Source organism: Camellia sinensis, chromosome 2 (assembly GCF_055761805.1).
Source record: "Camellia sinensis isolate YWXY chromosome 2, ASM5576180v1, whole genome shotgun sequence".
NCBI lineage: Eukaryota > Viridiplantae > Streptophyta > Magnoliopsida > Ericales > Theaceae > Camellia > Camellia sinensis.
This window is the reverse complement of record NC_138962.1, coordinates 147477949-147503423: the sequence shown is the minus strand read 5'-3', so window position 1 is coordinate 147503423 and position 25475 is coordinate 147477949. Positions and strand designations below refer to the sequence as shown.

Genomic DNA, 25475 nt, shown 5'->3' with positions numbered 1-25475 from the left:
GACCTAGTAGGACAAAATATGTACCTGTCCAAGAAGTAGTTCAGCAGCAACACAACCAGCAGACCAGACGTCAATAGCTGTAGTGTACTTCGTCGCTCGAAATGTAAGCTTAGATGTAAGAGGTATTGGGCTCTCCTTTTACCTAACAAAAATAAGGAATCAAGCATTTCAACCAAAACACAAAACTAAGGGAGAGGGAAAAAAATAAAAAGACATAAAAAAACATACCAAAACTTTAGAAATTCCAAACTGAAGTTGTTATTTGCAAAAGAGTTAATGAGGTGGTGGGAAAATAGTATATACAAAAGGGCACTGTAACGCCCTCAAAATAAACCCATTATATGTATATCATTGACATGCATTATTTAAAGAAAACAATTTATTCATTCATTCATCAGAGTATTACTAAATAAAAACATTACATGTAACATCAAATTAAATGCCCTATGGGCTTACATCTTTCCAAGCCATCACTTGGACACAAAATATGAGTTCTAACTCAAATACAAATAAAGCCCTAGGCTTGATTATTCATCAAATAAAAGCAAACAACTAAAGCTAGTCTTCAAAATCCAAATCCTTCCAAGCTAAGTCCTGGGAGGTAGCTTATCACCTGGACCTGAAAATGATGTTCCCATAAGGGTGAGCCACAGCCCAGTAGAAATATACTAAACCAAATATAAGCATTGAATAAAGCATTAGTATTTAACAGATGGTTAACCAAGATAATCAATTACATTACTATCCAGTCTCATGACACTAATGTCTAAAACACGTTTTACTTTCCAACATTATCAATCTGGCTCAGAACCTGGCCAAACTTACAACAGTGAGCTATATATATCATATTCACATTCTTCCAATGTCAACAAACAATTGAGACTCAGGCTCAAATCAAAACACTTCATACTTCCAGTTTGATACACATTTTAGTGCTGTATCAATTAAACACTTCAATAAAAATAAGCACACATAAAAGTGATGCTAATGGAGTCCATCCCCTATCTCCTACCAAACAAAATCCGGTTTAGAGGTCCATCCCCTATCTTCCCCTAAACCGTGGAGTACATCCCCTATCTCATCCCACACAAAATAATGTATGCACACACATAACATATACAACACACAATCAATACACATAATGTCTGTATTAATTCAGCAGTCAATATTGATGACTTAATCAATGATTAGTTTCAGTTATCCCTAATCCACATGCAGTGTCTACAACAAGCATGACTATCCTCCACCGATAGCCCACAACAGTTATTTCTAGATTTGGAAATAAATATACCATCAATTCAATAGGCGAGTGATTTACATTATCCAACTACACCATTTAACCAATAACTTTCCCAATTTCATGAATTTAACCAAATTCCCCAATTCCCTTAAATTAATTATACAAATTAATTAATTAACACAACTAGGGCTTCTCCCAAAATTATCAAAGTAACCCCAACATATCATTATACCAAAACTTAGAACAAAACTTATAAATTGGAGTAGGAAATCCCTACCTCGAAGAAAATAACCCGAATGGAGAAGACGGAGATGAAGACCAAAGACCCACGTGCTCCAAATCCCAAGTTTCTCAGATTAAAACAAAGCTCTCGCGAAGCTCTACCTTTCTTCCAAAGGAACTAGGGTAGAAGACCACCGGAAATAGATCAAATCTTGGAGAGAAGGTAAGAGTAGAGAGAGAAACTCTCAAGGGGCGGTTTTTAAAAGTTAAGAGATGAAAAGTAGGTCAAAAAGTGATCAGAAAAGTGAAATCACGGACTGATGTAGTCGACTCTACGCTCGAGCGTAGAAAGCCCCGCTCGAGCGTAAGACACAGAATCATGCTCGAGCGTGAAGAAAGCCGCTCGAGCGTCGATTGCACCCTTTCAGAAGTTTTGCAGGCGCTGCACCCGCTCGAGCGTCAAACACCCCGCTCGAGCGGAGGAGCAAAAACAAGGGATCACGCTCGAGCGTAAAAACTACCGCTCGAGCGGAAGAACTGCAGAGAAAAAATACTGGGAGATGGAAAATCCCGCTCGAGCGTCAAAATTCCCGCTCGAGCGGAGAAGCAACAACGAAGGGACCGCTCGAGCGTTAAAACTTCCGCTCGAGCGTGAAGGCCAAAATCTGGGCATCACCTATTGGCATCAAAATTCAACCAACCTGTACCAGACCCGTCCAACACAACCTATACCTCAAATACAAAGAGATTAAAGGACAACAACAACCAATAAATAATGACAGGATCTACGGAGCCTAAGTCCGGATACAATAATCTAAAGAGAAAAGACCGGGGTCGCTATAGGCACAATGTTACAAACTGATGGAAAAATGTGAAATAATTACAATTGCACAGGAGGGGTTATAGAACTCTAATAAGTATATAGCATATTAATTAGGATACAGGTTAGAGTGTAAATCCTTTGGAAGTTGGGCCAAATTTCTGCACTAATAAATCAATATATGGGGGATGTTTTCAAGCAGCCTCAACTGTACTTTAGTGTCCTAGCAAAAATGCCTATTCCCCTCTTAGTTTCTGACTACTTATTATATTATATTATATATATATACATTGCAGCTCTGTTTTTCTTTTTTTCTTTTTGTTTTTTAACAAACCCCTATCACATGGTCCTCTCATCAGTTTCATAAATCTCTGTTCATAGTATATCACAATTGGATTAGATAATGAATAGTTTTGGATTTATCTATCAGAATACAAATCTTTTCAATTTTGTATAAGGAACTACTGAATTTATGAATTTGGGAGGTACTCAGATTGATTGTTTCATAAGAGTCTAAAGAACATTACCCAGTGTTGGTCCTAGTAACTGAGGATGTTGGGATGTGTAAAAGATAGGAAGACTCAAACCTTCATGCCCACACTTGAGCAATGCCCCTATTCTTTCATATAATCATATCATATTTTTTTCTTTACTTATGACTCATATTTAGTCATGACATTTGTGGTAATCAACGTCACAAATGTTATAATTTGCATATGGTACACATCCCAAAAGGGGCATGGTAGCATGACCATACATACCACACAAAACCCCATATAAACTCTAGTTTGGAATGAATTAATAAATCAAAGTCCCCAAAAACAGAAGAACAATAATTTTTTAAAGGCATTACTCTGTTTCAAGCATCTTCATGCTCTTGTAGAAAAAGCAATAAACAACAGCAATAATTTAATATAATTTCCAAGAGAGACAAAATAGTGCATTCAAAGCTAGAAGAACAGAGACTACTTTTAGTCCAAAAAGCCTTAAAATGTATTTACGAATTGAATAACAAAAAGAATCAATCAAGAATAGGGGAGTGGGAAAAAACATAGTCAACTCTGCAATGCAATGTGTTTAATCGGTAATGTCTTGACTGATAGGCCATTAAGACATTTGTCTAAGGCCTCCAACATTGAAGAGGCCCCAAATATTTATATATTTGAATAGACTATATAATTACTTCATTGACATGTCTTTCTAATTTATTATTAGTTTTTTTCATTTTTCTAGCTAACTGGTTAACAACTACGACTCAGTTAATTGGGATTTCCTATTCTCAATGCTTTCAAATTTTGGCTTTGGATCAAAATTGGTAGACTGGATGAAGGAATGTGTAACTACTGCAAGGTTATCTGTTCTTGTTAATGGATCTCCAACAAAGGAATTTAGTCCACAAAGGGGCCTAAGACAAGGGGATCCCCTATCCCCCTTCTTATTTAACATTGTAGCTGAAGGGTTAAGTGCATTACTCTTAAGGACTCATAACCAGGATTTAATTAAGGGGTTGAAAATTGGATCTAATGATGTTGCACTTACCCACTTACAATTAAGGGGTTAAGTGCCTGATACTATCATAGCAAATGACAGTAGCAAGAGTTGTAATTAAAAGGTTGTGATTGGTGGGCTTTGTCTATAATTCTGTAATTTGGTCAAGTTCTGTTTCTTCATTTACTTTCTTGTTGGTCACTCAATTAATTTCTTAGTTTCCTCTGAGGCGTCTTCTTTCACTGTGGGTTGATGCAATTTTGCATAATTTCAATTACATCATTTGTATGATGCTTCAGCTGAATTATTGTGTTTGCGTTTTTATCTGTGAATTAAGTTGCGAACTCTTCATCAACTCAATTTGCCACTTCAGGAATAACAGGTTTATGTGAGCCAATCCACCACCAGGTTAGCATGTGGGAGAACACATTTAATAGTGATTTTAGCCCGAACACAGGCATGTCTGCAATTGTACTGGTGGATGCAAGTGTAGGCAACAAGGTGATGATTCATGGATTTTTCTCCCTTAGTTTAATGAATTTTGGTTGTTTATTCCTATGGCTATACTGTAACTGATTTTCTTGATTTGATTCTTTAGTCTGAATATACTTCTTATGAGTCAATAAGCTCTTTGGAAAACAACCAAGAACCAAAGAAAATGTCTGATAAGGTGATTAGAATGCATGGCACACTGCTTCACCTTTCTCTCTTAGAATCTCTCTCTCCTAAGTTGCAAAAAGTATGGAACAAGGGGGTTTGGGGATAAGGAGAATGAAAGAAGTTAACACATGCTTGTTGATTAAATGGCGGTGGAGATTTGGTGTAGAGAAAGATGCACTATGAAGAAGAATTATTTGCAGCAAATACAAATTGGAGGTGGGTAGTTGGATGCCAAATATAGAATTTACTAGCAATTTCTCCGGAGTGTGGAATGACATTGTGTCCATTGCAAACCAGAGTAATATCCTACTGAGGTTTTACTTAGATAATTGTCAAATAAGAGTTGGGGGCTTAAGACTGTCAATCCTTCTTGTTATGTGATTAGTGTGATTAGGGGGAAACCAGCTCAATCTGATCTGGAGGGAAGGGGACGTTCGATGCTTTAAACTCGAGATTTGGATACAAAGAAATAAATGGATGGCCATAGAATAAAATTCTGGTCTGACAGATGGTGCTGAAAGAAGAGTTTTCTATTCTAAATAGATTGATTGTGGATAAAGTGGTGTCCTTCAACTCAATGTCAGTGATTAAATAAAGTGCAGGTGATTGGGAGTTTCAGTTTAGAAGGCAGCTTATGATTAGGAAAAGTGGAGGTTTTAAGTATCAAAACTTCGTTAGCATCAGCTCCTGTTGATAATCTGTTTTGGGCAGCCTCAAGCACCGGTGTTCATCCAAGCAAGTTCTGGCCCACAACTGTTAACCAGTAAATTGGTATAGGTAAAGTTTAATCCCCCCCAGAGTGTAGTTCTTGGGCTGGTTAGTTTGGAAGAGAAGATTGAAGACAATTGAGTTTCTCCAAAAATAATACAGGCAAATAAACAAGCAACAAGGAACAATCTAAATGTCTCAATATACAAATTAAAAACTCAAAAAATTGCACTCAAAAAATTGCTTTTGAAAATTCCAAACCAAATATTAATTTTCTTTTACACATTATTCAGTTAAAATTAGTGTTGGTTTTATTTGAAAATTCCAAACTCAAAAATACAAAAAACTTTTTAAAAAATTACAAAAAACTTAACAAAGAAATTTTGTAGCTTAAAAACCAAAATTTTTTTATTGGTTTTTAAAAAAATTAAAATGTAAAAAATAAAAATTAAAAAACAAATAAACAGAGACTTGATAAATTCCCAGAAAACAAAGGATGATACAGAAACAAAGGATGATTTGGGAATGTGATCAATGACATTGCATTATAGATGGAGTCAAAGATAGAGCCAATAATTGGATTAAAAATTTTGACTTTTTTCAAAGGAAAAAGCTAAGAAAATAAACTTAATATCACATATTCATTCTTCACAGTTAAGAGCTTTGGGATCAAAGCTCTAGTAGCACAGCTATTGGCTACAGATGTTAATTTTGATTGAGAACCAAACTTAATATCAGATATGCAGTAAGGGTTAGGGTTTTGAAATCAAAAGCCCTAATGTAAATGAAGTTTAGAGTTAGAAACAAACCTGAGCTACAAAAAAGATCTCTCGGAAAGATTCGATTAGAATGGAAGTGACTAGTTCTTGATGTCGAGAGAGTGAGAGATTGTGAAGATGTCAACACTAAGAGAAAGGTGGCCCCGACGCCGATGGGGCTGGTGGTCTTCGGCAATGGCTAAAGCTTTGACTATGGCGGAAGAGAAAAGGGAGAAGAAGAGAAGAGCAAGAGCAAGAGCCAGAGAGGGAGGCCAATTGACTTGTGACCCCTCGACTAGGGGTGCAAATTTGGCCCGGCCTGGCCCGGCCAAGCTCGGGTTCGGGTTGGCTAGGCTGGGCTGGCCCACGGGTTGGAAAATTAGGCCTAGGACCAGGGGGTATTCCGGTTTAGGCTTGGGCCAGGCCTGAACATTTTTTTAAATTTTTTTTTCTATTTTTTTCACCAAAATTTTATTCATTTCTACTAAAAATGACAGTGGGACTCGGGTGGGCTAGGCCTCAGGCCAGGCTTTGAGTGGGCCTTGAGCGGGCCACGGGCCAAGCCGGGCTTCAAAATGATGACCCAGGCCCAGGTTCAGGGTCCCGAGCCTAATCAGGCCAGGCCCACCCTAAGCCGCGGGCCATTTTTACACCCCTCGACTGATTTCCTTTGTCGTCCTTTGGTAACCGGTTACATCTGTTGTCAATTGAAAATTAAATTATTAAAATAATTTAGTTATGAGGTGGTTATGACATAATATGATATGTATGAATAACTAAATATAACTAAGTTATGAGCCAATATAATAATGGTTATGATCTATATGATAATGGTTATAACATAAAAACACATAACCTCATAATTAGATGTATGGTACATCCAAATGTACCATAGCATCACCCATGAGTTCGATTTAAAGAATTTACCTGATGAACCCTAAAAGGAAAAGTTGTGGCGCGCAATGAATAAGAATGACTTTATTATGAGATACTCTGTGATGGAGAAAATTATTGATAAACTAATATATGAAATTTGAAGCTTGAGAAGCTCAAAAATGTTTATGAGGTAAATATTATTAACAATTTCGAGGAGTTTTTGCCTCTGCACTAGCGAGGCTAAATCCATATTTATTTGTCGAGGGGGATGGGCTAAGCCCTAAGGAAGTAACCCAACCTCTATGATTGGTAACCGTATGAAGGAGGTTCAATGGGTAGAAACAATTCTTATGGTGTGATTTAATACCAGCACTTTATTTTTAGGAGACACCACAAGTGTTGTTATCCTACCCATCTCTAAGGCAATAGTGCTGATGAGTGACTTGTTAGGAAGAGTTTTTACCCCAAATGAATCCAAGGCAAACAATCTTTCGCCAGGTGCATTCCGTCACTGTAGCCTTGGAGGATTCTACTAAGTGGGAACCGTCGTAGTCGTGACCGTGGGACTTGGGCTAGTCTCTAAATTTCGTATGAAAATCAAGATCAGAGTGTGTGACCATTAAATGCACTAACCCACGAACTATTGTCCAATACCAGTGCTGTGTGTGTGACATGTTGACCTTCAGTCCAAAGAGTCTAGTTTAAGACTTAGTTCACTATGATTCTTCGGAGGGAAATTGTTAACACTAAGTGAGGTTTAAATCCGGAAGACACCTACACCTATTACACGGTATATGTTGCCCATTTATATATTTTTTATTTTATATTGTTTTGATTATAGTTTTAAAATGTGGGGGTATATTATAAATTTTGTGAAAATATTTAAAGAATTTATTATATGGTTTAATATATAACTATTTCAATACTGATCGTGGTTAATCGTGTTGATTACATAGGTTCCTATATAAATTCATCAACCTATTTTTTGAAATGTTTTAAGAGAGTTCTCTATACTTTATATATTGTTTATGTTTTGGACAACTCTGGTTCGTGGTATGGTTCATGCCTCCTAGTGGTTGTGAACACTAGATGACAGACGTTGTGAGCACCATGGGTTATATCTTGGAATTGCTTCATTTTGGTTGTACCTTCGCGAGGGAAGGAAGTAGTTTTAGGACAGTGACAACGCGACTCCCAAAGTCTCACAGCTATATTTTCCTATGAACTCCATGAACTCCATCCACCTCCTCTGCCTCAAGTTCAAGTCTTTCTGTGTAAACAAATATTTCAGACTCTTATGATCCGAGAATACCTCAAATCTCTCACCATAAAGATAATGCCTCCAAACCTTCAAGGCAAATATCACAGCTGCTAACTCTAGATCATGCGTAGGGTAATTCTGCTCGTGAATTTTCAACTGACGTGAACCATAGGCAACTACTTTCCCTTCTTGCATTAATACACAACCCAGACCCTCTCGTGAGGCGTCACAATAGACTGCATAACCCATCCCTCTCTCTGGAATAATCAATACTGGAGCGGTAGTCAGTCTAACTTTCAACTCCTGAAACGACTTTTCACAAGTCTCACTCCATACAAATTTAACTCCCTTCCGAGTCAGTCTAGTCAACGGTGATGCTAACCTGGAGAAGTCTTTCACAAAGCGACGGTAATACCCAGCTAACCCCAGGAAACTGCGGATCTCAAACACACTCTTAGGCTGTGCCCAATCTTGCACTGCCTCTACCTTGGATGTATCAACAGACACTCGTTCACCGGATACCACATGGCCTAAGAATTTGACTTCTCTCAGCCAGAACTCACACTTCCCAAACTTGGCATACAGCCTATGGGCTCTAAGTAACTCAAGCACCACCCTCAAGTGTGCCTCGTGCTCCTCCTCAGAAGGCGAATAGATAAGGATGTCGTCCACAAAAACGACTACAAACTGATCCAAGAATTCCCGGAAGATCCGGTTCATCAAGTCCATAAAGACTGCCGGTGCATTGGTGAGCCCGAATGGCATTACCAAAAACTCATAATGGCCATACCGCGTACGGAATGCCGTCTTCGGAATATCCTCTTCCCTGACCCTCAACTGGTGGTAACCCGATCTCAAGTCTATCTTCGAGAAACAACGGGAACCCTTCAACTGGTCAAACAGGTCATCGATACGAGGCATAGGGTACTTATTCTTAACCGTAGCCCGATTCAATTTCCGATAATCTATGCAAAGTCTCAAAGCACCACCTTTCTTTTTAACAAAGAGGGCCGGTGCTCCCCACGGCGAAACACTAGGGCGTATAAAACCCTTGTCTAGTAACTCCTGGAGTTGGATCTTCAACTCAACTAACTCGGCTGGGGCAAAACGATAAGGTGACATAGAGATCGGCGCCGTGCCGGGCATTAGGTCAATAGAGAATTCAATCTCTCGATGCGGTGGCAAACCAACAAGATCCTCGGGAAAGACGTCCGAGTACTCACAAACCACCCTTGGCAACACAACCTGGGTCTCATCATCCTCACTAATCAAAAGGTTAGCAAGTAGCCCACTAAGCTCACTCCTTCCTCGTCGAACATACCCCGGTGGCAACACATCACCAACCCGGTCCCCCAGAAAATGAAAATACTCTCTGCTCACGGTACAACAAGTGACCCTCTGGCGGTAGCAATCAATAACTGCCCGGTATGACGATAACCAGTCCATACCCAAAATAACATCGAAACCTCTCATAGGCATAACTACAAAAGAAAATGGGATTCTATGGTAATTAACCTCTATATCACAACCCCTAACACCGTGTTTCAAAATCAATTCACCCCCAAGAGGCGACACTACACAAATAGGAGATGCCAACTGTGCTAACTCCAACTCCAAAACAGATGCAAATGCAGCAGACACAAAGGAATGAGATGCACCCGTATCAATCAAAACATTAGCAACCGAGTTGCAAAATAAGAAAGTACCTCTCACAACAGATGGAGCCGGTACAAGATCCTGCGCGGTAACAGCATACACGCGCCCAGATGACCTCTGATCAACCTGCTCACCCCTAGGAGCATAAGATTGCTGCACCGACTGAGACGATGAAGCCCCCTGATTAGCCCTCGAGGCCTGACCCGACTGAGCTGGCTGTTGACCCTGAATCTGCCTCAAACCAGATGCACCAGGTGTGCCACCCAACTGGGGGCAATACCTCTTCATATGCCCTGGCTGACCACACTGATAACACGAGAGTGACTGACCTCTACCCTGACTCTGGCTCTGAGATCGAGCCGAAGAAGATGCTGCTCTCTGAACTCCTCCCCTCTGAGGACAAACTGGAGACTTGTGGCCCAACTGACCACACTTGAAACAGGTAATGTCTCCCTGACTGCCTTTCCCCGAACTAGCACCCGGTACAGGAAAAGTCGATCTCGAAAAGCTACCATGAGACTGCTGGGGATTAAAACCCTTCTGTCTCCTACCATCACTCTGACTATCCTGACTCCTCTTGGAGCCCTTCTGCCCTTCCTCCTCCTCTTGCATCATGATCTCCATATGTGCTGCAGCATCAACCATACGCCCATAATCCCGAATCATAGTTCCCCCAACTCTCAGCTTGAGGCCACGCCTCAACTTCTTCTCAAACTCAATACAGCGGCGTTCCTCAGACGCCACCAATTCAGGTGCAAACCTGGATAAACTAGTAAATGCAGCCTCAAACTCGGCCACAGAAGAACTCGACTGCTTAAGCTGACAAAACTGGTCTCGCAGCTTCTCCCTAACTGCCGGAGATAAAAACTTCTCCTGGAAAGCATTCACAAAATCCTCCCACGTACCTCCTATACGCCCCTTAGTAAACGTCCACCACTGACCCGCATCCCCCTTCAACTGGAAAGATGCCAAGGTCACTTTCAACTCCTCGTCTTCGATGCCAAGCATCTCAAACGTCTTCGTTGTCTGTTCGAGCCATTCATCTGCCTTAAGTGGCTCTTTAGGATCACCCACAAATTCATCCGGATTGGACCGGAAGAACTCCCTCTTCAGAAAGGAAGGTCCTGCATCCACAATACCAGCCTGAGCTTGATTCTCAGCTCTGAGAATGCCTACTGACTCCCTGAATGCCCCCGCTATCTCTCGAGCTAAAGCGCCCAAAGCCTGCTGGCCTACTGGCTCGGCCACATTGGCCTGGCCAATTCCCTCCTGAACTATCGGAATCTCCTCTGGCACAGGCACCTCCTGCCTACCCGGCCTACCACGCCTACCGCGTCCTCGTCCTCGTCCTGACATCCTAATAAAGGAAACAAAGACATTAGCACATTAATAAATGTGCCAAAGCTAAACACTCGCGTCCTAATACAATGGACAACAATAATTCATTCCACGTAAGCACATAATCACATAAGCACCTACGAATTTCATTCCCGGATAATGATAGTCCCAATGCGTTACTATAGTTCCGGTTGGAAGCAACAGTGATCAAGTGCCTTTCCAACAAGACTACTAGAACTCAAGGGTCCAATCAACATCCTTGAAACTACATTCCATACCCACATAATCACATAAACATGTTATCATATAAGCATATAACGTTACACTAAGTCTCTATCAAACGAGACGAACCCATTGTGATACTAATCACTTCCCACGTACCCAAAGTATTCAAACCCGGTACGCTCTGATACCAAGTTGTCACGCCCTCAAAATAAACCCATAATAACCATAACATTAACATGCATTTATAAAAGAAAATGAATCATTTGAGTTAGTCATCAGAGTATTCTTATTGACAGACTTTACTTGTAACATCCTGCAACATCAAAATAAATGCCCTAAGGGCTTACATCTTTCCAAGCTAACACTTGGACACAAAAAAGATGAGTACTAACTCATTTACAAGTTAAGCCCTAGGCTTGAATGTTTACATGAAATCCCAAAAATAACAAAATAAAACATATAACTAAAGACAAGTCTTCAACATCCCAAACATCAAATCCTTCCAGGCTAAGTCCGTGGAGGTAGCTTATCACCTGAACCTGAAAATGATGTTCCCATAAAGGGTGAGCCACAGCCCAGTAGAAAAATACTAAACCAAATATAAGCATTGAATAAAGCTATAGCATTCAATAGATGGTTAATCAAAATAATCAATTTTATTATTAAACAGTCTCATAACACTAATGTCTAAGACACATTTCACCTTCCATTATTATCAACATGGCTCAGAACCTGGCCAAACTTACAACAGTGAATTATATAACATAATCACATTACTTCCAATATCAACAAAACAAATGAGACTCATGCTCATATCAAAACACTTCATACTTCCCATTTGATACACATTTTAGTGCTGTATCAATAATCATGTAAAAACACTTCAATATAATAAGCACACATAAAAATGGTGCTAATGGAGTCCATCCCCTATCTCCTCCCAAACAAAAATCCGGTTTAGAGGTCCATCCCCTATCTTCCCCTAAACCGTGGAGTACATCCCCTATCTCCTCCCACACAATATGCAAATGCAATGCTCAACCAATACACGTATTTTCAGTATTAATTCAATAGTCAAATTAATGACTTAACCAATGTGATTAGTTTCAGTTATTCCTAATCCACATGCAATGTCTACAACAATCACGACTATCCTCCACCGATAGCCCAAAACAGTTATTTCTAGACTGGAAATAAATATAACAACAATTCAATAGGCGAGTGATTTATATTAACCAACTACACCATTTAATCATTAAATTCCCCAATTTCATGGATTTAACCAAATTCCCCAATTTTCCTTAAATTAATTACTCCAATCAATTTAGCAATTTAACCAGGTTTTGTTCCCAAAATTATCAAAGTGTCCCCAACCTATCAAAATACCAAACTTAGAACAAAGCTTATAGAATAGAGTAGGAAATCCCTACCTTGAAGATCACAACTAAAATAGAGAAGATGGAGATGATGACCCAAAATCCAAAGTGCTCCAAATCCTCTCCTTTTCAGATTAAAAGAAAGATCTCGTGAAGCTCTACCTTTCTTCCAAAGGAACTAGGGTAGAAGATCACCGGAAATAGATCAAATCTTGGAGAGAAGGTAAGAGTAGAGAGAGAGACTCTCAAGGGGCGGTTTTTAAAAGTTAAGAGATGAAAAGGTAGGTCAAAAAGTGATCAGAAAAGTAAAATCACGGACTGATGTAGTCGACTCTACGCTCGAGCGTAGAAAGCCCCGCTCGAGCGTAAGACACAGAATCGTGCTCGAGCGTGAAGAAAGCCGCTCGAGCGTCGATTGCACCCTTTCAGAAGTTTTGCAGGCGCTGCACCCGCTCGAGCGTCAAACTCCACGCTCGAGCGGAGGAACAAAACAAGGGATCACGCTCGAGTGTAAAAACTACCGCTCGAGCGGAAGAACTGCAGAGCAAAATACTGGGAGATGGAAAATCCCGCTCGAGCATCAAAACTCCCGCTCGAGCGGAGAAGCAACAACGAAGGGCCCGCTCGAGCGTTAAAACCTCCGCTCGAGCGTAAAGGCCAAAATCTGGGCATCACCTATTGGCATCAACTATCAACCAACCTGTAACAGACCCGTCCAACACAACCTATAATTCAAATACTAAGAGATTAAAGGACAACAACAACCAATAAGTAATGACAGGATCCACGGAACCTAAGTCCGGATACAATAATCTAAAGAGAAAAGACCGCGGTCGCTATAACCTCCCCCCCTTAAAAGAATTTCGTCCCCGAAATTAAGCACAAGGTTTTAAAAACAAGTTTTTCTCAAATTCCAACAATATGTTAACTCAATAATAAACAACTTGACCCAACACCGGCCATTCCATCTCTCAACTAAGAGGCATGCCACAATATGCAAAACAAACATATATTTCAATCTGCATTAACACTATGCAATTTTCTTTCAATTTCAACAATTTTCAATATATTCAATATATACAATGTTCCATTAAACTTCCATTTCGAGGTAAGTTCTAAAATATTTCCATTAACCAAAACATTCTAAATGTTTTACAGCTTAAGACATATATAAAAAGCTTTAAGGTTTGACAATATTACAAAATCTAACTACAAGATTACAAATCATTAAACATGTCCGGATATTTCTCGCGGACTTCCAACTCACGTTCCCATGTGGCTTCCTCCACCCCGTAATGTTTCCACAAAACTTTCACCAAAGGAATGGTCTTGCCTCGCAAGACTTGATCCCGCTTATCCAAGACCCTAACCGGTCTCTCTTCATACGAGACATCCTCATCAACTACTAAATCGGTCCAATCCAATACATGTGATGGATCCGGCTCATACTTCCGAAGCATACTTACATGAAACACGTCATGTACTCCGGATAACTGCGGCGACAAAGCTAAACAATAAGCAGTCTCACCAATCCTCTCAAGGATCTCAAAAGGACCAATGAATCGAGGGGACAACTTCCCGCTCTTCCCAAACCTCATCAATCCCCGTCTTGGTGATATCTTCAAAAAGACGTGATCACTCACCTCAAACACCAAAGGTCTTCTCCTACGGTCGGCGTAAGATTTCTGACGACTCTGGGCTGTAACGAGCCTCTTACGGATAAGCTCAACCTTCTCCGTCGTTTCCCTCACTAACTCCGGACCCAACAGAGGTGCATCACCCACCTCGGCCCAACAAACAGGAGACCTACACGGTCGGCCGTATAAGGCCTCAAATGGTGCCATACCGATACTAGACTGGAAGCTGTTGTTGTAGGCAAACTCCACCAAAGGCAAGTGCCTCTCCCACGACCCACCAAAGTCAAGAACACAACCCCGAAGCATATCCTCAAGGATCTGAATAGCACGCTCAGACTGCCCGTCAGTCTGAGGATGATAAGCTGTGCTAAAGGTCAACTTAGTGCCTAAGGCACTCTGCAAGCTCTGCCACAACCTGGCAGTAAAACGAGGATCTCTATCTGAAACGATCGTCACTGGAACCCCGTGTAACCTCACTATGTCCCGAATATATAAATCGGCCAGATGATCAACTGAATCTTTAACACGCATAGGAATAAAATGCGCCGACTTAGTCAACCGGTCCACAACTACCCAAATAGCATCACTACCCCATTGAGTCCTCGGAAGACCCACAACGAAGTCCATAGTGACATGTTCCCACTTCCACTCGGCAATAGGCAAGGGTTGCAACAAACCCGCTGGCCTCTGATGTTCGGCCTTCACTTGCTGACAAGTAAGGCACTTAGATACGAAAGCTGCCACATCTCTCTTCATACCCCGCCACCAAAACTGGCGACCCAAATCCCGATACATCTTAGTACCTCCCGGATGCACCGCAAGGCGTGAATGATGAAACTCTCTGAGTACCTCCTCTCGATGAGACTCCGGCACAAATAGATGGTCTCGGTATCTCACACTCAGGTCGGGATACACCGTCAAACCTTTCTCAACCTTCCCACCAGAAATCTTCTCACGGAGGGATTCTATCTCAAGGTCGCCCCTCTGAGCCTCTAACACTCGAGTCACAAGTGTAGGTTGTGCAACAACAGAAAACAAGGCCGCAGCCTCAACGGATTCGCCCAGAAGCAAATCAAACTCTCCAAGTGCACCTAACATCTCCCACTCTCGGATGGCTATACTAGCTATGTCACCAACAGGTTTCCTGCTAAGGGCGTCGGCCACCACATTGGCCTTTCCCGGATGATAATACAATTCAAAGTCATAATCCTCTATGAACTCCATCCACCTCCTCTGCCTCAAGTTCAAGTCTTTCTGTGTAAACAAATATTTCAGACTCTTATGATCCGAGAATACCTCAAATCTCTCACCATAAAGATAATGCCTCCAAACCTTCAAGGCAAATATCACAGCTGCTAACTCTAGATCATGCGTAGGGTAATTCTGCTCGTGAATTTTCAACTGACGTGAACCATAGGCAACTACTTTCCCTTCTTGCATTAATACACAACCCAGACCCTCTCGTGAGGCGTCACAATAGACTGCATAACCCATCCCTCTCTCTGGAATAATCAATACTGGAGCGGTAGTCAGTCTAACTTTCAACTCCTGAAACGAATTTTCACAAGTCTCACTCCATACAAATTTAACTCCCTTCCGAGTCAGTCTAGTCAACGGTGATGCTAACCTGGAGAAGTCTTTCACAAAGCGACGGTAATACCCAGCTAACCCCAGGAAACTGCGGATCTCAAACACACTCTTAGGCTGTGCCCAATCTTGCACTGCCTCTACCTTGGATGTATCAACAGACACTCCTTCACCGGATACCACATGGCCTAAGAATTTGACTTCTCTCAGCCAGAACTCACACTTCCCAAACTTGGCATACAGCCTATGGGCTCTAAGTAACTCAAGCACCACCCTCAAGTGTGCCTCGTGCTCCTCCTCAGAAGGCGAATAGATAAGGATGTCGTCCACAAAAACGACTACAAACTGATCCAAGAATTCCCGGAAGATCCGGTTCATCAAGTCCATAAAGACTGCCGGTGCATTGGTGAGCCCGAATGGCATTACCAAAAACTCATAATGGCCATACCGCGTACGGAATGCCGTCTTCGGAATATCCTCTTCCCTGACCCTCAACTGGTGGTAACCCGATCTCAAGTCTATCTTCGAGAAACAACGGGAACCCTTCAACTGGTCAAACAGGTCATCGATACGAGGCATAGGGTACTTATTCTTAACCGTAGCCCGATTCAATTTCCGATAATCTATGCAAAGTCTCAAAGCACCACCTTTCTTTTTAACAAAGAGGGCCGGTGCTCCCCACGGCGAAACACTAGGGCGTATAAAACCCTTGTCTAGTAACTCCTGGAGTTGGATCTTCAACTCAACTAACTCGGCTGGGGCAAAACGATAAGGTGACATAGAGATCGGCGCCGTGCCGGGCATTAGGTCAATAGAGAATTCAATCTCTCGATGCGGTGGCAAACCAACAAGATCCTCGGGAAAGACGTCCGAGTACTCACAAACCACCCTTGGCAACACAACCTGGGTCTCATCATCCTCACTAATCAAAAGGTTAGCAAGTAGCCCACTAAGCTCACTCCTTCCTCGTCGAACATACCCCGGTGGCAACACATCACCAACCCGGTCCCCCAGAAAATGAAAATACTCTCCGCTCACGGTACAACAAGTGACCCTCTGGCGGTAGCAATCAATAACTGCCCGGTATGACGATAACCAGTCCATACCCAAAATAACATCGAAACCTCTCATAGGCATAACTACAAAAGAAAATGGGATTCTATGGTAATTAACCTCTATATCACAACCCCTAACACCGTGTTTCAAAATCAATTCACCCCCAAGAGGCGACACTACACAAATAGGAGATGCCAACTGTGCTAACTCCAACTCCAAAACAGATGCAAATGCAGCAGACACAAAGGAATGAGATGCACCCGTATCAATCAAAACATTAGCAACCGAGTTGCAAAATAAGAAAGTACCTCTCACAACAGATGAAGCCGGTACAAGATCCTGCGCGGTAACAGCATACACGCGCCCAGATGACCTCTGATCAACCTGCTCACCCCTAGGAGCATAAGATTGCTGCACCGACTGAGACGATGAAGCCCCCTGATTAGCCCTCGAGGCCTGACCCGACTGAGCTGGCTGTTGACCCTGAATCTGCCTCAAACCAGATGCACCAGGTGTGCCACCCAACTGGGGGCAATACCTCTTCATATGCCCTGGCTGACCACACTGATAACACGAGAGTGACTGACCTCTACCCTGACTCTGGCTCTGAGATCGAGCCGAAGAAGATGCTGCTCTCTGAACTCCTCCCCTCTGAGGACAAACTGGAGACTTGTGGCCCAACTGACCACACTTGAAACAGGTAATGTCTCCCTGACTGCCTTTCCCCGAACTAGCACCCGGTACAGGAAAAGTCGATCTCGAAAAGCTACCATGAGACTGCTGGGGATTAAAACCCTTCTGTCTCCTACCATCACTCTGACTATCCTGACTCCTCTTGGAGCCCTTCTGCCCTTCCTCCTCCTCTTGCATCATGATCTCCATATGTGCTGCAGCATCAACCATACGCCCATAATCCCGAATCATAGTTCCCCCAACTCTCAGCTTGAGGCCACGCCTCAACTTCTTCTCAAACTCAATACAGCGGCGTTCCTCAGACGCCACCAATTCAGGTGCAAACCTGGATAAACTAGTAAATGCAGCCTCAAACTCGGCCACAGAAGAACTCGACTGCTTAAGCTGACAAAACTGGTCTCGCAGCTTCTCCCTAACTGCCGGAGATAAAAACTTCTCCTGGAAAGCATTCACAAAATCCTCCCACGTACCTCCTATACGCCCCTTAGTAAACGTCCACCACTGACCCGCATCCCCCTTCAACTGGAAAGATGCCAAGGTCACTTTCAACTCCTCGTCTTCGATGCCAAGCATCTCAAACGTCTTCGTTGTCTGTTCGAGCCATTCATCTGCCTTAAGTGGCTCTTTAGGATCACCCACAAATTCATCCGGATTGGACCGGAAGAACTCCCTCTTCAGAAAGGAAGGTCCTGCATCCACAATACCAGCCTGAGCTTGATTCTCAGCTCTGAGAATGCCTACTGACTCCCTGAATGCCCCCGCTATCTCTCGAGCTAAAGCGCCCAAAGCCTGCTGGCCTACTGGCTCGGCCACATTGGCCTGGCCAATTCCCTCCTGAACTATCGGAATCTCCTCTGGCACAGGCACCTCCTGCCTACCCGGCCTACCACGCCTACCGCGTCCTCGTCCTCGTCCTGACATCCTAATAAAGGAAACAAAGACATTAGCACATTAATAAATGTGCCAAAGCTAAACACTCGCGTCCTAATACAATGGACAACAATAATTCATTCCACGTAAGCACATAATCACATAAGCACCTACGAATTTCATTCCCGGATAATGATAGTCCCAATGCGTTACTATAGTTCCGGTTGGAAGCAGCAGTGATCAAGTGCCTTTCCAACAAGACTACTAGAACTCAAGGGTCCAATCAACATCCTTGAAACTACATTCCATACCCACATAATCACATAAACATGTTATCATATAAGCATATAACGTTACACTAAGTCTCTATCAAACGAGACGAACCCATTGTGATACTAATCACTTCCCACGTACCCAAAGTATTCAAACCCGGTACGCTCTGATACCAAGTTGTCACGCCCTCAAAATAAACCCATAATAACCATAACATTAACATGCATTTATAAAAGAAAATGAATCATTTGAGTTAGTCATCAGAGTATTCTTATTGACAGACTTTACTTGTAACATCCTGCAACATCAAAATAAATGCCCTAAGGGCTTACATCTTTCCAAGCTAACACTTGGACACAAAAAAGATGAGTACTAACTCATTTACAAGTTAAGCCCTAGGCTTGAATGTTTACATGAAATCCCAAAAATAACAAAATAAAACATATAACTAAAGACAAGTCTTCAACATCCCAAACATCAAATCCTTCCAGGCTAAGTCCGTGGAGGTAGCTTATCACCTGAACCTGAAAATGATGTTCCCATAAAGGGTGAGCCACAGCCCAGTAGAAAAATACTAAACCAAATATAAGCATTGAATAAAGCTATAGCATTCAATAGATGGTTAATCAAAATAATCAATTTTATTATTAAACAGTCTCATAACACTAATGTCTAAGACACATTTCACCTTCCATTATTATCAACATGGCTCAGAACCTGGCCAAACTTACAACAGTGAATTATATAACATAATCACATTACTTCCAATATCAACAAAACAAATGAGACTCATGCTCATATCAAAACACTTCATACTTCCCATTTGATACACATTTTAGTGCTGTATCAATAATCATGTAAAAACACTTCAATATAATAAGCACACATAAAAATGGTGCTAATGGAGTCCATCCCCTATCTCCTCCCAAACAAAAATCCGGTTTAGAGGTCCATCCCCTATCTTCCCCTAAACCGTGGAGTACATCCCCTATCTCCTCCCACACAATATGCAAATGCAATGCTCAACCAATACACGTATTTTCAGTATTAATTCAATAGTCAAATTAATGACTTAACCAATGTGATTAGTTTCAGTTATTCCTAATCCACATGCAATGTCTACAACAATCACGACTATCCTCCACCGATAGCCCAAAACAGTTATTTCTAGACTGGAAATAAATATAACAACAATTCAATAGGCGAGTGATTTATATTAACCAACTACACCATTTAATCATTAAATTCCCCAATTTCATGGATTTAACCAAATTCCCCAATTTTCCTTAAATTAATTACTCCAATCAATTTAGCAATTTAACCAGGTTTTGTTCCCAAAATTATCAAAGTGTCCCCAACCTATCAAAATACCAAACTTAGAACAAAGCTTATAGAATAGAGTAGGAAATCCCTACCTTGAAGATCACAACTAAAATAGAGAAGATGGAGATGATGACCCAAAATCCAAAGTGCTCCAAATCCTCTCCTTTTCAGATTAAAAGAAAGATCTCGTGAAGCTCTACCTTTCTTCCAAAGGAACTAGGGTAGAAGATCACCGGAAATAGATCAAATCTTGGAGAGAAGGTAAGAGTAGAGAGAGAGACTCTCAAGGGGCGGTTTTTAAAAGTTAAGAGATGAAAAGGTAGGTCAAAAAGTGATCAGAAAAGTAAAATCACGGACTGATGTAGTCGACTCTACGCTCGAGCGTAGAAAGCCCCGCTCGAGCGTAAGACACAGAATCGTGCTCGAGCGTGAAGAAAGCCGCTCGAGCGTCGATTGCACCCTTTCAGAAGTTTTGCAGGCGCTGCACCCGCTCGAGCGTCAAACTCCACGCTCGAGCGGAGGAACAAAACAAGGGATCACGCTCGAGCGTAAAAACTACCGCTCGAGCGGAAGAACTGCAGAGCAAAATACTGGGAGATGGAAAATCCCGCTCGAGCGTCAAAACTCCCGCTCGAGCGGAGAAGCAACAACGAAGGGCCCGCTCGAGCGTTAAAACCTCCGCTCGAGCGTAAAGGCCAAAATCTGGGCATCACCTATTGGCATCAACTATCAACCAACCTGTAACAGACCCGTCCAACACAACCTATAATTCAAATACTAAGAGATTAAAGGACAACAACAACCAATAAGTAATGACAGGATCCACGGAACCTAAGTCCGGATACAATAATCTAAAGAGAAAAGACCGGGGTCGCTATACGTAGTGATTGAATATGAAATGTATGAGATTCGTAGATTCTCATGAAGTGAATGAAATGCATTGTCGAAGAGTGGTTTGTTCTATTTTGTGGATTCAATCAATAATTTGCTCCATATATGTTTTTATTTAAATCTTAATTTTTTCTCTAAAAAAATAATTATAATTTTCCTAAACTAGATAAAGAATTGATTTGTTTTATTATTCGGATCATCGGAGTGTTACAACTTGGTATCAGAGCTCACCGGGTATGAATATCTTGGGCTCGTGGGACATGATTTTTACCACAATTGGTTTAATGCATGAGTGAGGAACGATTGGATGCTATGTGCTATTTGATAACACGATTATTTGGCTATTTGGATATAGGATTAAATTTCTAAGGTATTATTTAAACCTAGGAAATTCTTAGAAGTCTCATTGGAAGAAGCACATGATCAATGCCAATTCCAATAGGAACTCTTGGAATGTTCTTGAGGCGAATAATAATCCTTGAAGAGTAATCCGTTATGTGCTGTGTGGTTATGTGGTTATGTGATGTGAATTGTGATGCATATGTCAAGTTGTGATGTGAATGACCCAATTGGGAGATATTTGTGACTAGGATTCTTTGTGCCACCTTACTTGGCAAGTTAATCATTTCCACTATGTAAGAAATCAACTGTATAATTGGAATTGAACTGTAGGTCGACCAACTATGTATGTTTATGAGTGTAAGTGTGACATTAGAATGGTAGAGATTACGCTACATAGCAAATAGTTTGTTGTTATGAAGAGTTAATTATTTCTGATCTTTAAATCAAATTTGTGGAAGTGGGCTAGATGAAGAGTCTTGGAAGTAGAATAAGTTAATCATTAAACTTGTAGTAGTCTGATTTGGTTGAGACCTTGATGATGATCAAAGTGACCTAAGAGATTATTTTGGAGTGTTGACATCGGAACATGTAAAACTAGTTCTAAGTTTCCTTGGGATAGATGAAATTAGTTATGGTTGGGTTGTTCCACTTGTTTGATTGACTACTTGTGAGGTTAGTGTTAGGCCTCAGGCTGATCATCTTGGTATGTATTCGGAAATAGGTGTGTTCTTATTATGGTGGGAATTGTAAAGTGTATTAAGGAAAGTGCTGCTTATTGAATTTGTTTAGTCTGGAATCTTGTAACATATTATAAGTGAAAGAACTAGATAAAGAATTTTCGAATAGATTGGAATAAGATTTAATTTGATTGGGTTGTGCCATTTGGTTGAATTTCTAGTAGTGAAAATGGTGACTTGTGAGTTGACATTTTGGGATATGTAGTCGAATTTCGCATGCTTTCGAATTTGTGGAATCAGTTGTCTTAGAATTTGTTGTTGATGTACTCAAGTGTAATATATGAGTGTTTAGGGATATGATGTGATTGATGACCAATGTCCTTGGAGAAATTTTTTGAAATGATCCTGTGAGAATATTGTGATTCTATAGAGATTATGACTAGGTATTTTGAGATAGTTGGTGTGGTTGTGATTTGGATATTTTCGTGAAAATTTATATGCTTGATAAGGGTAATTAATATTAACATTTAGGCCTAGTTTGGGAAGACTAAATAAGTGCACCTTTTGACTTTTTATGAAATATGGGTTGGGTTTGGGTTGGGTTTGAAGTGATGTGTTAGAGAGGTGATGTGACTTAAATAAGATGATGTGACTTAAATAGAATAGTGACTTTTTGACTTTTTGTCTTTTTTGTCTCATGCCAAACTTGGCCTTATAGTTATCCATAGCTATAAGTTAGAAATTGTGAAGACTAGAGGTAATACGTGAGTATTTTGGATTGAAATAAGCCCCGTTTAGGAATAGGCTATTTTAGTTGGCTATTTGACATTTTATGAAAAGACATGCAAAAAAGTAGGGAGGGGAGTGATGTGATGGGATGTTTTTTTTAATTAGCTATTTTAATCTGGGATGGGCTATTTTAACCCTTCCCAAACAAAGTGTTTAAATGGAGATTATTTTTGTATCCCTTGTTATTAGCTATAAGATTGTCTTGTATCATTGGTATAAGTATTGTGAATCCCTTATATTGATATTTCGTTTAGCTATAGGTGTGGTGTGGTGTGGTGAGAATTTGTGGTGTTGATATGTTGGTCTAGTATTATCATTGGATTTAATTTGGGTGCATTTGATCTTAGGTGGTTAGTGGCGGTCCTAATTAAGAGGTATTTAGTTTTGTTTGATGGAAGGTGATTCTTTATTTTAATTTTTATTCCATCGTGTTTTGTGGTGACATTATCTTAGAAGTAGTTATTTGGCGGATCTCTCGTTGGGGGGTAAGTTGGTATGAAACACTTTTATCATTTTGTTAGTCTTGAAACAAAAAAGAAAAAAAAAATGTTTTGGAATATCCGTTGTTGACATAAGATTTCTTAGAATGAATGGATGGCATTATAGTGCGTGGTCGTATTTTTTTTTTTAATTTGTTTATTTATTTATTTTTTGAGTTTGGGTAAAGATGACTTGACTATAGATTTTAGGTGGGATTTTGAAGTGACTACAAGAACATGATTATTCATTGGCATACCCTTCTGTCTTACTTCGTTGGCTTTTCGTGATTGGTTTGAATGGCAATTGGCACCTTTTTCTTGTGACACGAGTAGTTGTAAGAATTAGGTTATGTTTTCCTTGCGTTTTAGTTAGTTGGAGTAGATTAGTTTCTAAGTTGTTCAATACTCTTACAGCTGTTTCCTTGTGATTGTTTCAGATACGTCTAAGATGAGAGGTAAAATTTTTAGTTAGTTGGTCTTGGGAGTGATATTAATATTTATCATTGGGTGAGTTTGTATTATGGGAGTTGTTGAATTTAAGTTTAATCTTGTGGATCATCATAATATTAGTATAGTGTGGAGTCGTGTTGCAAATTTGGAGTTAGTGGCATGGCATTGGTTTCAATGAATGAGTGTGGCTTTGAGTTAACTTTTTCATTGGGAGTATCTTAGTGCAGTTAGGAAGTGTACCTAGTCGTGACGAGTTCTATGTGAACTTAAAATAGTATTGTGACAGCTTTTGGGTAAATTATATGTTAGAATAAGATCATATCGGTGGATAGTGCTATATGAATTTGTAATTTTAGCATTTTGTTGTGTAGCTGATTTTATTTCCTGAATGAAGCATGTATTGGCTTATGAGTCTTGACTTGATTTAAAAACATTTGTTGAAAGAGAGAGTTATATGGTTCAATTAGTGCATGGTTGGGAGGAGGTAGAACCTTAGGATGGTATGAGATTAATCTGAGTACTTAGAAGATTGTGAAAGTGCTTGGAAGGGGTGTGAGGGTTGTGTTTTGTAATGACGAGGAAGTGGTAAAGTTTGCTGAGAGATGGTAGTCATGTGTGGGTGCAAAGGAGTATGGAATTTAAGTAGTGAACGTCATGATCAAGAGTTGTGTGGAGTTTATGAATGTGAAGGGAACTTAGTGGTTGGGTACTAAATATGGACTGTGTTTTAATTGATGGGTGGTCGGATGGTTGATATTTGGATTGGGTGACAAATAGTCACTTTAGTGGTTTGGCGCTGAGCTGTGAGATTTGGTTTTAGGGAGTCCAACTTGGACTCAGGTATGAAGTGGGTGTGTGTTGAAACTTGGATAGGGGTGATACGTGTTGGTTAGCCTGTCGATGTTTGAATTGTGAGAGTAGAGAATCGATGAGTGGATTAAGTCATGTAGAGCAAATGGATCATTGTGGCCGATCCCTTTTAATGGGACTCAAGACTTGGTTTGATTTGGTTTGGTTGCTTGGTTTGGTTTGGAATCGGTGGTCTGGATGCGTGGTATTCGAAGTTTATTGACACATAGTCATCTTGGGAATTGATTCTGTTTGAGTAAAACGTGGTACGGTTTGGTGGTACTTAGGTAGTACTGGAGGGCATTGAGCTTCGCTTGTGTGTGTATGTTGTTGATATGAACCGGCGAAATGACTCAAATTGAATCAAACTGTTTGAATGTAGATTATTGTAATCGCACTTGTGCCAATGTGTACTATCGATTGTTAGTGATGATGTTTGTAGTGATTGGGAACTTCCAACTTTCGGGAAGTCGAATGTGCTATGTTATGCCTCGAATGCACTGTTATTATTGTTTCTATTCATTGTTATTACAGATGTGTGTGGTAAATGGGTTGTAACATCACCGGGTGGGTGATGGAGGTTGTTGGGTGATGGTTGGGATTCATCGAATGAATGTTGAGAATGGTTTGGAAAATGAAAATTTCTTTTCCTTGTGTTGTGGCCTAGGACGGCATAGTTAAATTGATGTGGAAGATCTAATCTAAGTGGGAATATATATAAAAATGAAAAGATTTTCAAGAGGAATGGAGAATTTTGTTTACAAAATTGCGACCGTTCATTGTTCTATCTCTTATAATGGGGTTGTATGGAAACTTGGGTTGAATTGCTTGTTGTGTATGTGTGTATATATATATATATTGGCATATTTATTTTGAGGAAATATAATGCGATTGCAGTTGTTATATCAATTTGTGTTTTGGGCAGTGAGTA

General features: G+C 40.6%; 1 long non-coding RNA gene across 1 annotated transcript in view; it reads left to right on the top strand.

The window, feature by feature from the left end:
• Nucleotides 1–25475, top strand: part of LOC145819701 (uncharacterized) — a 42707-nt gene that overhangs the window by 16084 nt on the left and 1148 nt on the right. Inside the window, exon 2 of the long non-coding RNA XR_014360468.1 lies at nt 4144–4271. This is a non-coding gene — a long non-coding RNA (uncharacterized LOC145819701). The remainder of the gene's footprint in view (nt 1–4143; nt 4272–25475) is intronic.